Consider the following 12,868-nt stretch of genomic DNA (forward strand, 5'->3'; position numbering starts at 1 on the left):
CATTCCAGCAGAAAGCTTTATTAAAAGTAGAGACACCACCAACAGGCTGTGCAAACACTGCCACAGAGCCTGCAGAGAGAGCAAGGAGAAAGCTCAGGGGAAGGTCTGGGTTCAACCCACTGCAGCTGAGGTGGATATGTGGGTGCTGTCTCACCTGTCCTTTGTCAAGCCACATTTTGTCAGAGGCTGCAGAGCCCCGTGTTTTCTGTGCTGCCTAATAGCCCTCCCTTGCTGTTGACTGCTGAAACCCTTGTGTTGACTTTCTTTCTTTCTCCCTATTAAAAATAGCAGCTTTCATTTCTCCTATTTTGCAAGTAGTTGGGGTTCCTTCTGAAAACTGGGAACCTTTGTTTGAAAACACACAGAGGTCCTGCTGGTGTCCTCTGAATATATAGCTTATTCTCCTCAGCTGGGCCTGCAGGGCTGCTGCTGAGCCATCATCCACGTACTTATCAAAGGTCGTTTTGTTGTGTTTATTCCAGATTGCTGTTGATTTTAAAAATAAAAATTGAGCTGTGTGCCTTAAGAGAATCCCCACACAGCCTCTTTGCCAGGACCTTCATTCCTCCTCCTTGTACACCTGCTGGGCCTTTGTGCAGCGGGGGTGAAAACCACAAACCTTTATTTCAAGCTGCAAACTTTTTTAATATAAGTCCAAGTACAAACATGCAATAAAGTGAGAAATCCTGTATGTTTGTTTTTAACTAAGCAGGTGGGAAAAGGTCTGATGTGTCTTGGCCTGTGTCTGTGTGCTGAGAATCCTCTGCCTCAGGCGCAGGAGCAGTGCTGCACCCTGGCACCTAGCTCAGCTCCACACCGTAAGCAACCACGGGCTCAATATGTTATGGAAGAGCATTCTATATGGTAAATTATTAGCAAGGATATGCTCTCCTATCATCACCAGGGAATCTTATTTTAAATGTTTATTTCTAGAGCTTTTGTGGTTTATAAATATATATTTTTAATGAGATTTTATTTTCCCTCTGTCTTTGCACAGAAAACTATTTATTTTATGAGAGCCCCTAGTTCCCAAAGCAAGAGATAACCAGGGGCCCAAGAGGCCCAGTCTGCCAAGCCCCATCCAAGCAAGCAGGTGAAATCACAGCACCATAGAAAGCCGTGACATTACTCAAAGACCTCAGGCACATAAGGCCCCAGCCCCAACACGGGGCTGTGCACGCTGGCTCAGGTGCAGAAGCTCACTTCCAGAACACCCTTGTTATCTGTACTGACTGCTCAGCACCTTGAAGGTAAGGTCCGTGAGCTAGCCGATTTACCAACCGATCGCCTTTTCTTCCTCTTCCCTCTCGTTGTTGGCTTTAAATCTGCGCCTGCCTTGGAATTTGCTCGAGTTCATTTTTGCAGTCCCTGCTTCCAGCCCAGGACGGCAGCTGGCGTTTGCTGAGGAGGGCGCTAGGTGGCACTTTTGACTTCTTTGCTGAATTTTGCACGTTGCAGCCCGGGGAGCAGCTTTAATGGCAATGTCAAAACTCAAGAACTATGTCAGTGATTTTGTTATTATTATTTTTTTTTTTTAACCTCTGTTCCACCGCTGGTATGAGAAGCAGCTCCCAATTCACAAGCTGTGGTCCTGTTATTTAACTGTCAGGAACCTTGATCGTGTGTGTTTGGTTATGGTCCCCCGCTTCAGGAGCACTACGCGCTTGTTTCTGTTGGGACAGCAGCTTGTTTACTCTAGACGTCTACGGCCTGATTCCCCCGTGCAGTTACACAATTCTTAAGCAAGGAAAATGCCAGTATTGGCATAAAAATGATGCAAGAGAATAACACGTATGACTCTACCCTGTTTCACTTCAACCCGAAAGCAGCATGCTATTAGAACTAAATACATCTTTAACTGCAGCTGGAGAAGGAGGTAAGAGTTACAACAAAATACCTTTTCTATTGAAAAAAATCAAATGGAAGTAGCAGGTAGTTGTAAGAAAGCCACTCTGACAATATTGCAGATTTAATACAAGAATTTACTCACACTATTGCAGTCTTAATGTAAAAGTTTACTCAAATATTTAAGAGGAGAAATAAATTCCTTTCTATGAAGAGCCAAAGAAATAGAAAATAATCAAATTGAGATCCCTGGATGTCTGTGAGATTGAAATATTGGCCATGAAGTTAAATGAAACGCCAAACTGCTGAACGCAATCAGGTAAAGGTATGAAGAAGAAACAATGTCAGAGAAGAATCTGTAAATTGCAGAGGGAGAAGTACCAAAAAATAAATATAAAAAAAAAAAAAAAGTAGAATTCACTGAGGAGAGGGTATGCCAATTGTGGCCTGTAACAGAGGAACATGAAGGGTAGAATGCTATAGCAGAGATGAAATAAAGGAGAAATAAAAGAACAAACAATTGAATGTCTGCCAAAGAAGATAATACACTGCAATCGATATATATTTTTGGATAATGTTTAAACTGTGTTTGTACAGGTGATAAAGAGTGACTTGAAAAATGGTGGGGTATGGTGTGATCACAAATGGAAACTCAGTAAGTGGAAAAAGTTTTACAGGTATTTGAGTCATATGCTGAAAATATTTCCAAAGCTCCTACTTTGTGCTACCACTTTTGCCTTTTTTCTCCACTAATCAATTACTTACAGAATAGCAGGTGCAGCAGATCAGAAACAGTTTATTTACTCAGAGCAGCCTGCTTTAACATCATTTTCCTGAGCAAAGCAGCATTTGTTCCTGCTCTGGCAGGGGGGATTGGACTAGATGATCTTTTAAGGTCCCTTCTAATCCCTAATATTGGAATATTAGTAATAGTATTCTGTGATTTGCTTGTGTACAATACTCAAAAATACTTCAAGTTTTTGTGTTGTGTGTTTTTTTTTTTTCTTCTTTTTTTTCTTTCTTTTCTTCCTTTGGAGAAATTAGGCCAAATTTGCAAAGTCTTACAGTGACTGATCAGTAAGAATACTGAGAATGTGTAAGTAACAGATTGCATAGGTCAATTTGAATGAATGGGTATTCTCAGGTCAAAAAGAGACATAACTTTTATGTCTTGTTTTTAATAATGTTATCACCTACTGTTAGTCTTGTGGGTATGTGAAAATATTGTGGGTTTTGTTTTTTAATAAAAAAGTGTTTATGTACAGTAGATACACTTCTAACCACAATATGAGGCAGATGGATGAGATTTGAAAACTATTTTCTAGATAAAGCAATTAAAAACACTATCTTGAAATAGTGGATTTTTTTTCTTTGTATGTGATACTATTTTTTTTTCCAGTCTGCCTGGTTAGTTTGTTAACGAATCTGTGACTATTGTATTTGACTTCAGTAAACTCATCCTTTTAGTGAGTCAAGCCACAAGGTGATATGCTCCTATGAGCAATCAAATGTGTACGTGTAGGATGTCTCTGCAGCTTTGTTTTGTCCACTGAAAGCAATTTCAGAAAAGAATCTCTTCCTATTGAAATCATTAAGGACTATTCCAAGTTCCACTGAATTCAGGGCAACCTGACAAACTTTTTCTTTTCCTCATCTTATGCTAGCTAGGTAAATTTCACCATGCATGACATTTACTTTGCTAGGTCACAAGGTTAGTCCAGTTCTCCACACATGAACATACATAAAAATTGCTGAGGTTTTAGTTTGACATTCTGCAAGCTAACTGCTCCCTTCATATGTTGTCTTCTGACAGATACAATATTATGAAGGTGAAGATGCACCTGCAGGTATTTGAGTAATTTGGCAGTAACAGGTGCCAATGTCTCAGCTGCAGAGCCAAGGGGATGTGGGCATGGTGTAGTGAAGGTGAGCTTTGCAAGACCAACTCTTGTTGTTGTACAAAGGGTACTGTAGCAAAAATACCACAAATTCTCATAACCGGATAATACTGTAGATAAGCAGATGATATCTTTTTTCTTGAGTAGGCTATTTTTACAAAAGCGTTCTAAGCTAACCAAAGTGATCATAAATATCCAGCATACTGTCCTCACTTGTGTGATGACTACCTTCAGGCCTATGGGTAACAGCACTCAGCTTTCTCCTGGTCTCAGGGTGAGATGGCTCTCAGGGCTGCAGACTGGGTTTGCCAAAGTGTTGAAGCCTCAGAAGTCTGGAAAGTTCTTTTGCAGAGGGTTGTTAAGTACCTTCCCTCTGAAACCACCTTCAGTAAAGAAGAAATCCAGGGGTCTATTGTCTGTCTACAAATTTGTTTACTTATTTGTTTTTCACTCAGGTTTCCGTTGTTGCTTAACTACCTCTCCAAACACGTGTCCCGTGTAAGCTATAGTTTATTTTGCAGTAACCATGTGAGTCAGTGTAAGTGATCAGACACATCTAGATACAGATAAGTGCTCTGGGTTGTTTCTGAACATCCTACACACAACTGCAGGAGGACAGACACTAGAAAATAACAAACGCAGAGTCCTAAACTTGCACGTTGGCTGTAGGCATACTGCCAATTCTCACATAAAATTTGGCTTGCTCTCAATAACCAAGGAGCATTGAGTAAGTATTTTTCCTGTAATTGAATATAACGAGATTACTTAAGTGCTAGCCTCTCCACCCATTGTTATAATTGCCGGGTTAGTAAGATATTTAGATATTTCCTTGCTGTTGAAAACTAGGTGTACTGTTTTTTGGAAATGACACTGAGGTTATACTTGTAGATTGCACCCCAATTCAACTGGTATTTGATTTGCCAGCATTCTTGCTGTCTGCTGATCATCTCTATTTGCATCTATTCTTGGAAAAGTCATTTTTCTGAGAGGTTGTTTAGAGAGATGCTTGTTCTACATTTTCAGTTGATACTGTTGCTTTGAAGCTTACCTGATGCTTCCTAGTGTAAGGTGGTGTTCTTACTTATCACCATCCCCTAGCAATTTGGTTTCAACTTCCATGCTAGACCTCTGACTCTTTCTAGAAGAAGAAGAAGGGGGGGGAGGGAAACTGTTAATTTTAGTGTTTTTGGAAATGAATTTGCAAAAGCTACTTGCTTACAGTAAATTCTTGTGGGCCTTTCTTCAAAATACCCCAGTGTTTCCTGCTTTGAAACAAGCACTTGGAATTTGCATAAAATACAAAGATGCATTTGTAGTCCCCTGAAAACCTGTCCAAATTGGCTCAGCTGTTTATCTTTGAAAATATGTTTGCTTGTGGTCACTGCTAGATCTTAAGAGCTAACTTATCTTAAGCCTGCTCTCATTGAGGGGGTTAAGCCTCTTGCAGGTCCAGTGTGGGGCCAGAGGTGTTATTGTTTTAGGCGAACGCCTCTGATGAAGGTCAGAAGAAGGACTTGCATACTGGTTGCTCCCAGCTGCTTTTTGCTGTTTGGGCTGTTGCCCAAATGCTTCCATACATGTTGAATTACTTTAGCGGCACATAAATGGAAAACTGAACTTCTTAAGGGCATCTAAGTGGACACAAACATCCAACTTCTGTGAATACAGGACAAAAACAAAGGAGGAAAGCAGTTAATGATTATGTAATAGGTGGTATGGGAATGTTCAAGGGGATCAACTTAAGACTGAGAGTTGTCCCTCAAATCTTAAGTTGATTTAGTACATATTGGAAAGCCTGGCTTTGCAATGCCAGTAATGGGATTGTGCCCTGCAGTAGAACTGCTTGGAAATTCAGTTGCCAGTGGTGGAGGATAGCTGTGATGGACTACGTGAATCTATCATCTCTGTAGTTTGCAAATGAAACAATTGCCTTTTGATCATTTGCCAAACAATTGCCAAATGATCATTGCATTTTGAACAATTGCCAAATGATCATTGCTAGTCCCATTTTTTTAATTTGTTGTTGTTTTATTAAGGCAGGGGGACTTTCTGGTATTTCTATTGTTTGGGTTAAACTTTGGGGAAATGGTGTCCAGGACTGTCATCCTTAGTTTACAAATACCTTAATTGGAAAAGAAAAGACGTGCCATTATGAGCCCCAGGTGCTGGAACAGGAAGGGGCTCCACCCAAAACAAGGGCTTGAGGCTGGAGGAGGACATGTGGCTCAGAGAAAAGTCTAGAATTTTTTGGCTAGGTAGTCCACCGGTCCTGCAGTCCCATGTTTTAGTTATTAATGCTGCTGTTCTGGTGGTACAGTCTGCTTAATAACAATTTCCTGTTTCTTAACAACTGCATAGTCTGTTGCTAGGCTGTATGTAATCTGTTTCAAAAAAATAATAAAAAACTTCAGGAGGAAATGGGCTTATTAAGTCCTAATTATTTATTTCCTTGCATATCCTTTTCTCTTATTATTTCTCAGGCAGCAGTTATCATTCACACAACTTTCTTTAAATAATTAATCTGAATTCCAAATAGATTTTTTTTTCCTTTTTATTATCTTATCGTGTGCCCTGGGTACTACAGTACTTTCATGTATGTCCTTTCCTCAGTGTTCCCCAGAAGAAGATGCCAGACCCAGGTCAAGTGCTCTTTCCTGATCTGGAGTGCGTATGTGACCTCTGAGATAGACATATAGCCCTGCTTCCCCTAATTGCTCGTGCCCTGGAGAAGAATCAATTGCTGAGCCGTCAGTCTATTCAGCCAAACTCATGCTTTTGTAAAAATAATGTAGTGAAGGATGATAGCATTTAAATTTTTATTCAAACGCTGAATTGTTAGTGATCTTTTTAAGAGGAAGAAAGCAGTTCAATGGAACAGGAGTCTTCTTCTCAAGACTCCTCAGTACAGTCTGGTATACGTGCCTTCCTGCTTCCCAGAGCTTGTCCCTCAAGGCATGCTGCTTCTATAGGGAAGAGTGCTAGGCAGAGAGCCAAAAAATCTGAAAGATCCCATTATGCTTTGTACTCCACAAAACTAATCCAAATCAATTTCAGAGTGATCTTTGTATTGTGTCAAGGAGAGAAAACTTAACATCAAATAAATTATGAAAGTGCCTACTTCATTTGTGTTTGCACCAGAAACTATCACCCTAAGGTTATGGAGCCGAAAATTACCCAAATGGTTTTACCACCTTGCAGTGATAAATGTGCATTTAGCTTTTGCACAGCCCCTGACCCAATCTTTCGGTCGGGCTGTGTTGGCCCAATGTAGGGGATGGGGTGGGAACAGGAATGAGAGGTAGAGGGGAGGCAGTTGCTGACTTGTGAGTCAACATTGCTGCTGAATGTCAGTCAGGGTTTGTATTAAGGGTCTACATTTGTAATGCAGCAACACAAAAACTAAACTCATCCAGCATCAGTGCATTTAAAATGAAAGGAGATGTACAATGGCAACAGTATAGTACTAAAATACTATAGCATATAGTACCTTATAGTACTGTAGTACCTTCTATATAGTACTTTATATAGTACTCTATATAATGCTTTATAGTACTATAGTACCTTCTAGAAGTTTCCAACAGTTTTGTGGTTTTTCTTATCCCTGTATGTTTGTTTACCTGTCTGCATTGTTTATGGGATTTTATTTAACCCTTTCTTAGCTTATGTCTTTTAAATACCATTGTTTTTGCTATTGATATTACTGCTCTTAATATACACTGATTTGTTTCTGGTAAGATTCCTGCAAGTATAGACCTTGTAGGATGAACCTATTATGGGTGAATTTATTGTATCCAACACAGTGCTTCATAAATTGTCAGTCATGTGCAAGTCTTCAGTACTTTTGGGTGGAGGTGGCTCTCCCTTCCCGTTTGTTTTGTCTTTTCTAGATGTTATGTGAAAGGGGAAGAATGGTTCTTTTTTTTTTTTTTTTTTTTTTTTTTTTTTTTTTTTTTCTTAAAGTTCCTAGTTTGGGTAGTTTCCCCGCACCAGTACACAAACTGAGGGCATCACATCTGATGGACAAGTTTAGTTTCTTCAGTAAAGACACCTATTGCTATCCATCTGCTATGTGTAACGAGCTGGTTTGGGTCAAATAAACCATGGGAGAAAGTAGATAACCTAGGGAATGGTGTACTTGCCCTCTCTGTGGCAGCAGTATCTGGCTGAGTTCCTAGAAAAATGGGCAGCTCCAGCTGCTGTCTCCTCAACTGTGTTCAAAAGGAGAAGCCATGAGAAAGGCTGGATCCCTTTTTTCAGCAAGAAACTGCTTGACTATTACCAGCTTTTGGTTTTTACTGGGGAGATTAACTGTCTGACCAGCCTTCAGGAACTGATACCATGTGGAAAATTAGGTTGCTTTTGTTTCTAAGCACCATAACTTTATACATAAAAGAGGTTAGTGTAGAAAACTCAGAAAACTGACACAAACTTCGGAGAGTCCTAAAGGGGAAATGAGTTGCAAATGGTTTCTATACTGATGTAGGGCATACCTATTTTTGTAACTTTTTGTTGTACTTTTTTATAATGTACTGAGAAACAAAAGAGAACCAAAGCGTTAAAACACCCCCAGAATAGTGGTTCTCTGCCAGCATGCATGCGACATCCCTCCAGCCAGCCTGACGAGGCCGGGCACGAAGCAGGCCCAGCAGCTCGGGCATGGGGGCTGCTTGCCCCGCCGGCAGGAGGTGCGGAGCCGGCCCCGCTATCCGTCGGGACCAAGCCCAGGGCGGCAGCCGTGGCGCGGGCAGATAAAGTCTGTCAGCCCGGGCAGGGCCGGGGAGGCGAGGCGAGGCGCTGCCAGCCGGGGGGCGAAGAGGCCGAAGGCAGGCGGCGGCTGCCGGCAGCGGGGAGCGCGGTGCGCCCCGAGGAGCAGCCGCAAGCAGGACGCGCTGCGGGCACGCTGCGGCCGCCGCCATTTTGCGGCCACGCTCCCCCCGCGGTGCTCGGGCCGGGTGCCGGGGCGGGCCGGGGCGGGCTCCGGGGCCGGGCCAGACCCTCCCTTCCCTTCCCTCCCTCCCCTCCCTCCCCTCCTGGGCCTCGGCACCGGCGGCCTCGGCCTTGGGGAGGCGGTCACCTTGGCAGGGGAGAAATCCTCTATACGCGCGCTCGTGCGGAGGTGCCTGCCGAAAGCTAAGTAGGTAAGCGGTCCGCTCCTGCCCCCATCCTCTGGTATTTTTCTTTCCGTATTTTTTCTTTTCCCCCAAAGCCAGCTGTCACAGCAGGTAGCGCTGTTATTTTTTCACCCCGTGCGTGGAAAGCGCCGTGTGCTCGGGGCTGGGGCGGCTGCTTGTCGTGGCCCTTTCTCGGTGAGGCGAGGGATGCTTCAGCCCTGCGGGGCGGCTTTCAAGAGATGCTGACAACAAAATGTGATCTGTATGCCGAAAAATGCACTGCTGCTTGCACCAAAAACGCATGTGTCTGTTAATGAACCCTCAGATGAGCCCAACTGGGAATTAAGGAAGGTGCGCTTTCCGCTTGCTTTTCTTGCCTGGTGTTTTGCGCTGCTGGCAGCTGTGGCTTCACTGGGATCTCTCTGAGGTTCCTTGGGACCTCCTGCACCCACACGGCCACGTCCTGCAGCAGCGCTGGGTGCCCCTGTGGGGCAGGCCTTGGCGCCTGGGGGTTTTGTGGGTGCTCACTTTCCCCTCCTGCGCTGCTCTGCTGCTGCCTCGTAACCGCAGCACGGGAAACGGGGAAGGGAAACATGACCTGGGAAACAGCCGCTCAGAGATGTGCAAGGCCCGAAATCTCTTGTGGCGGTGTTTGGATTGCAAGCCCGCGGTGGCACGCTTCTCAGGTTAACTGCTGCTGCGGGGTTATTCCGTACCTGCCTTCTTGGCCCTGCAAAGAGAAAAGCAAATTTTGTGGTTAACTTGCAAGAACAAGAGCTGTAGTAATCACTTCTTCCCACTTAATTTTATCATTGTAACTATCTGCAGATGCTTCCTTTTTTTTTTGACTTACAGTAAAAACTCATAAAAATATGTACATTGCGTTCTTCTCTGAGATGCTGGAGCTGCTGTGAAGGGTAACTTTTCCTGCCCCAGTCTAACTTTCAGCCTCTTGAATAAATTAGTGTCACACGTGAGGTGTTCCTGCATTGCATTAGGGTAGCAAATAAGGTCACAGCGTGGGATATAATTTATGAACAGTGTGCAGTCTTGCTAGTGTCACCAGAATTATTGTGAGAGTAATGATCAGCTGAAAGTTTCTCTGAGAGACCAGAGAGATGTACATAGAGGATTGAGGTATCTCCTACAATCTCTCATAGTTTAAAACAAAACAACATCAAAACCATCCGAACAAAGGAGGGGAAAAACAAACAAACAAACAAAAAAAACCAACAACAACAAAACACAAAAGGGTTTTTCCTGCTGGGAAAGGAGGAGACAACTTCTCTAGTCTCATGCTGAGAAAAGAACCTGATGTTGCTCAACTCCCAGCTGCTGGAGAACTGACTTTCTGGTCTGGTGAATTTTAACACTTTACAAATATTGACAACCTACAGGAGACATAGGCAAATATCAGTGCTCTGGTTTATTTCAAGGGAATTGTAAACTGTGCTAGTTCCTTGCTCTCCAACTGTTGTCAGTCTTCATGCTAGGCTTCCTCTCACGACGTCTGAACTCTTCTTCTTTACGGGTGCAACCTGACGGATGGGCTGCAAGCAGCTGTTCTTGACACAGTCAACAGCGGATGAGGCAGCATTGTTCTTAAAAGCTTTGTGTTTATTATTAGTTCCCAGCAATGTAGCTGTGACAGAGCTTTTAAGGATTCAAATCTTAATCTTAAATTCTTGATATATCCTATGTGGGCAAAGCCAAGCTCTTGCCTTTGGGGCTGTGTTATATCTGCTTATTTTAGCGTCCTTTGACTAGTTAATGTTATACATACTGTATGAACTGATGGCTTTCTGTGTAGAATATATAAGGCTTTGGTTTTGCATCAACTCAGCAATATTGATTTCATTAAAAACTGAACTGAAGACATTTTTGCTCACATGAGAAGCTAGTTTGAGTTCAGCCCTAGGTGTGATAAGGCTGTATGCTAAATGTGTGATTAGTCATTATGTAAGCTCACTACAGTTATGTAAATGCACGTATCCTGTGGAGCAAAAGGAACCAAGAGAAATAATTTACTGATAATCAGTAAATCAAAAGCCTGTGTTTCTGGAAAATACCCATGGCTCTGCAATAGACAGTCTTTGGTAAGCATGAATGTTCTGGGATGTGCGCATCTCTGGAGCTGAAGAGGTGATTCATGCTGAAAGCCCTCTGAGGAGTGGCAGTAACAGCTTTACCATGGCGCAGTTTCTGTCTTTGAAACTCATGTGGTTCACCAGAAATCATGCCTGCCTGACTTTACAGGGGCCCTTGGAACAAAGTTCAAGGTGAAGATAGCCTGAAGGAAGGCTGCAGAAGTGCTTGTGGTGTTCTACAAAAGATGGTTGTAGGATGTGTGGGTGTATATCCGTGTTAGTTTTGATCTTGTGAGGAAGATAGGGGATTTAGCACGTGCTGCTGACTGATACAATGAGAGTCAGCCTGCTGCGTATTCATGTGAGTGAGTCCTGAATTATAACGTGGGACCAATTCTATATTTCGCACTGATTTTTAGAAGGAGAGATAATTTCAGTACAGAGGGAACAGAGGGTGTTTAACCAATTCTGGCGTGGTCTTGGCTTAAAAGCATTTGCCTTGGTAGACTTGTCTGCGAGCGCCTGGCCTGCGCAAGCAAAAAGCTTGCATAGCTCAAACGTCTTTTCAGGAGAGAAAGAGAGGAAGAAGTTCTGGCTGCAAAAGTCTTTCACTGTACATAACTGCATGTAGACTATGGCTTTTGTGAGTAAGAATTTGGGAAAATAAGTACAGCCAGGAGAATATACTTCTGGTACAGATTAAATGTTTCTTTTTTTTTTTCTTTTTTTTTTTAAGCCTTGTTATTATATAAAAAGGTTATATACATATATAAAAAGTTTGTTATTGCTAAAAAAAATGCCTAAGCAGAGTAGGGAGCAGGTTGAACATGTTGTGTTGCAGAGTCTTATCTCCATGCAGTCCTGCAAGCTTTTATTTGTTGTAGGGCTGCACCAAAAAATGCTTTTTACCTTGCAGCTAATGTAGAATGTGGCTGGCTTTCAGGAATTCAGCATTGAAAATCTGTATTTGACAAAACAAAGCTTGATTCTTTTTTGGATGTTTTGCAAATCCCAACTGCTTCCTTAAATATTCCTAGTAGGAGAAAGGGTTTGTTGTCTGCTTTATTTCTTGCAAGTTTTGCCATTGTTCTATAGGAGATAATTCTCTGAGCTTCGGGTCTAAATAAATCTAGGTGAATGTATCTTTTATTTTTATATATGTATATTACTGTAATACAACATTTAAACAACATTGAAAGTAAGCCCTGCTTGGAATGAGAGTTATTTTCCTTGAGGAAGAGGTAGCCAGGCTACTTGACAGATTCGGATGATGCAGCTGCTCGGTCCAGATGAATTACAACAGCATTGTGGTGTTTTTCATTAAAAGCTTTGGGCATAAACTCTCTGACTCATGACTTGTATTTATGCTACATGTGAATATGTGTATGCAGGTTGCCAGGGGGTGAAATAGGGCATACAAGATCTCACCTTTGCTCTGACTTGATTTATTTGCTTATTTACCTTGCTGTTACATGCTCTCTGCTCCTTGAGGACAGGATACAAGGAGGCTGGGGAGGCTCTTAAACCAGCCATTGATGTGCACAGATCTAACCACACTGCTGTACAAAGCCCTGCTTTGGGAACTGGGAATCTCAGCTTTGCCACTGATATGTTTGATTTATGATAAATCAGTCTGCCTTGGCCTTATTTTTTGTCTCTACAAAATGGGAGAAACTATCTGGACTTGCTTTCCAGAGTACTCTAGGCTTTAGTCATGTCAAAAATTAATGTGTAGGGTTAGCGTTGATGTGCTGCGTTAGACCATTGACCACTGGGTCCATGAGAATCCCTTGCTACCTGGGAAGTGTACTTCATTAGCACATGATACTGGGAAACTGGGGAAGGTCAAAGTTGCAGGAAGCAAGGTGCAACATTGCAGTGTGATAAGATGACTTGTTTTCTGTACGCTTTTCTTGAAGGTAGGGAG

The 12,868-nt window shown here is 42.5% G+C and overlaps 1 protein-coding gene across 2 annotated transcripts in view; it reads left to right on the plus strand.

Moving 5' to 3' along the window:
* The first annotated feature begins 8,743 nt into the window (after positions 1-8,743).
* GPR155 (G protein-coupled receptor 155) overlaps positions 8,744-12,868 on the plus strand; it is a 30,426-nt gene continuing 26,301 nt past the window's right edge. The window contains exon 1 of one of the 2 annotated variants that reach the window (XM_084523739.1): positions 8,744-8,881. The gene's annotated coding sequence lies outside the window, so the exon portion shown is untranslated. The remainder of the gene's footprint in view (positions 8,882-12,868) is intronic. The other variant, XM_084523740.1, reaches the window with a different exon arrangement.

Source organism: Aythya ferina, assembly GCF_964211825.1.
Source record: "Aythya ferina genome assembly, chromosome: 6".
NCBI lineage: Eukaryota > Metazoa > Chordata > Aves > Anseriformes > Anatidae > Aythya > Aythya ferina.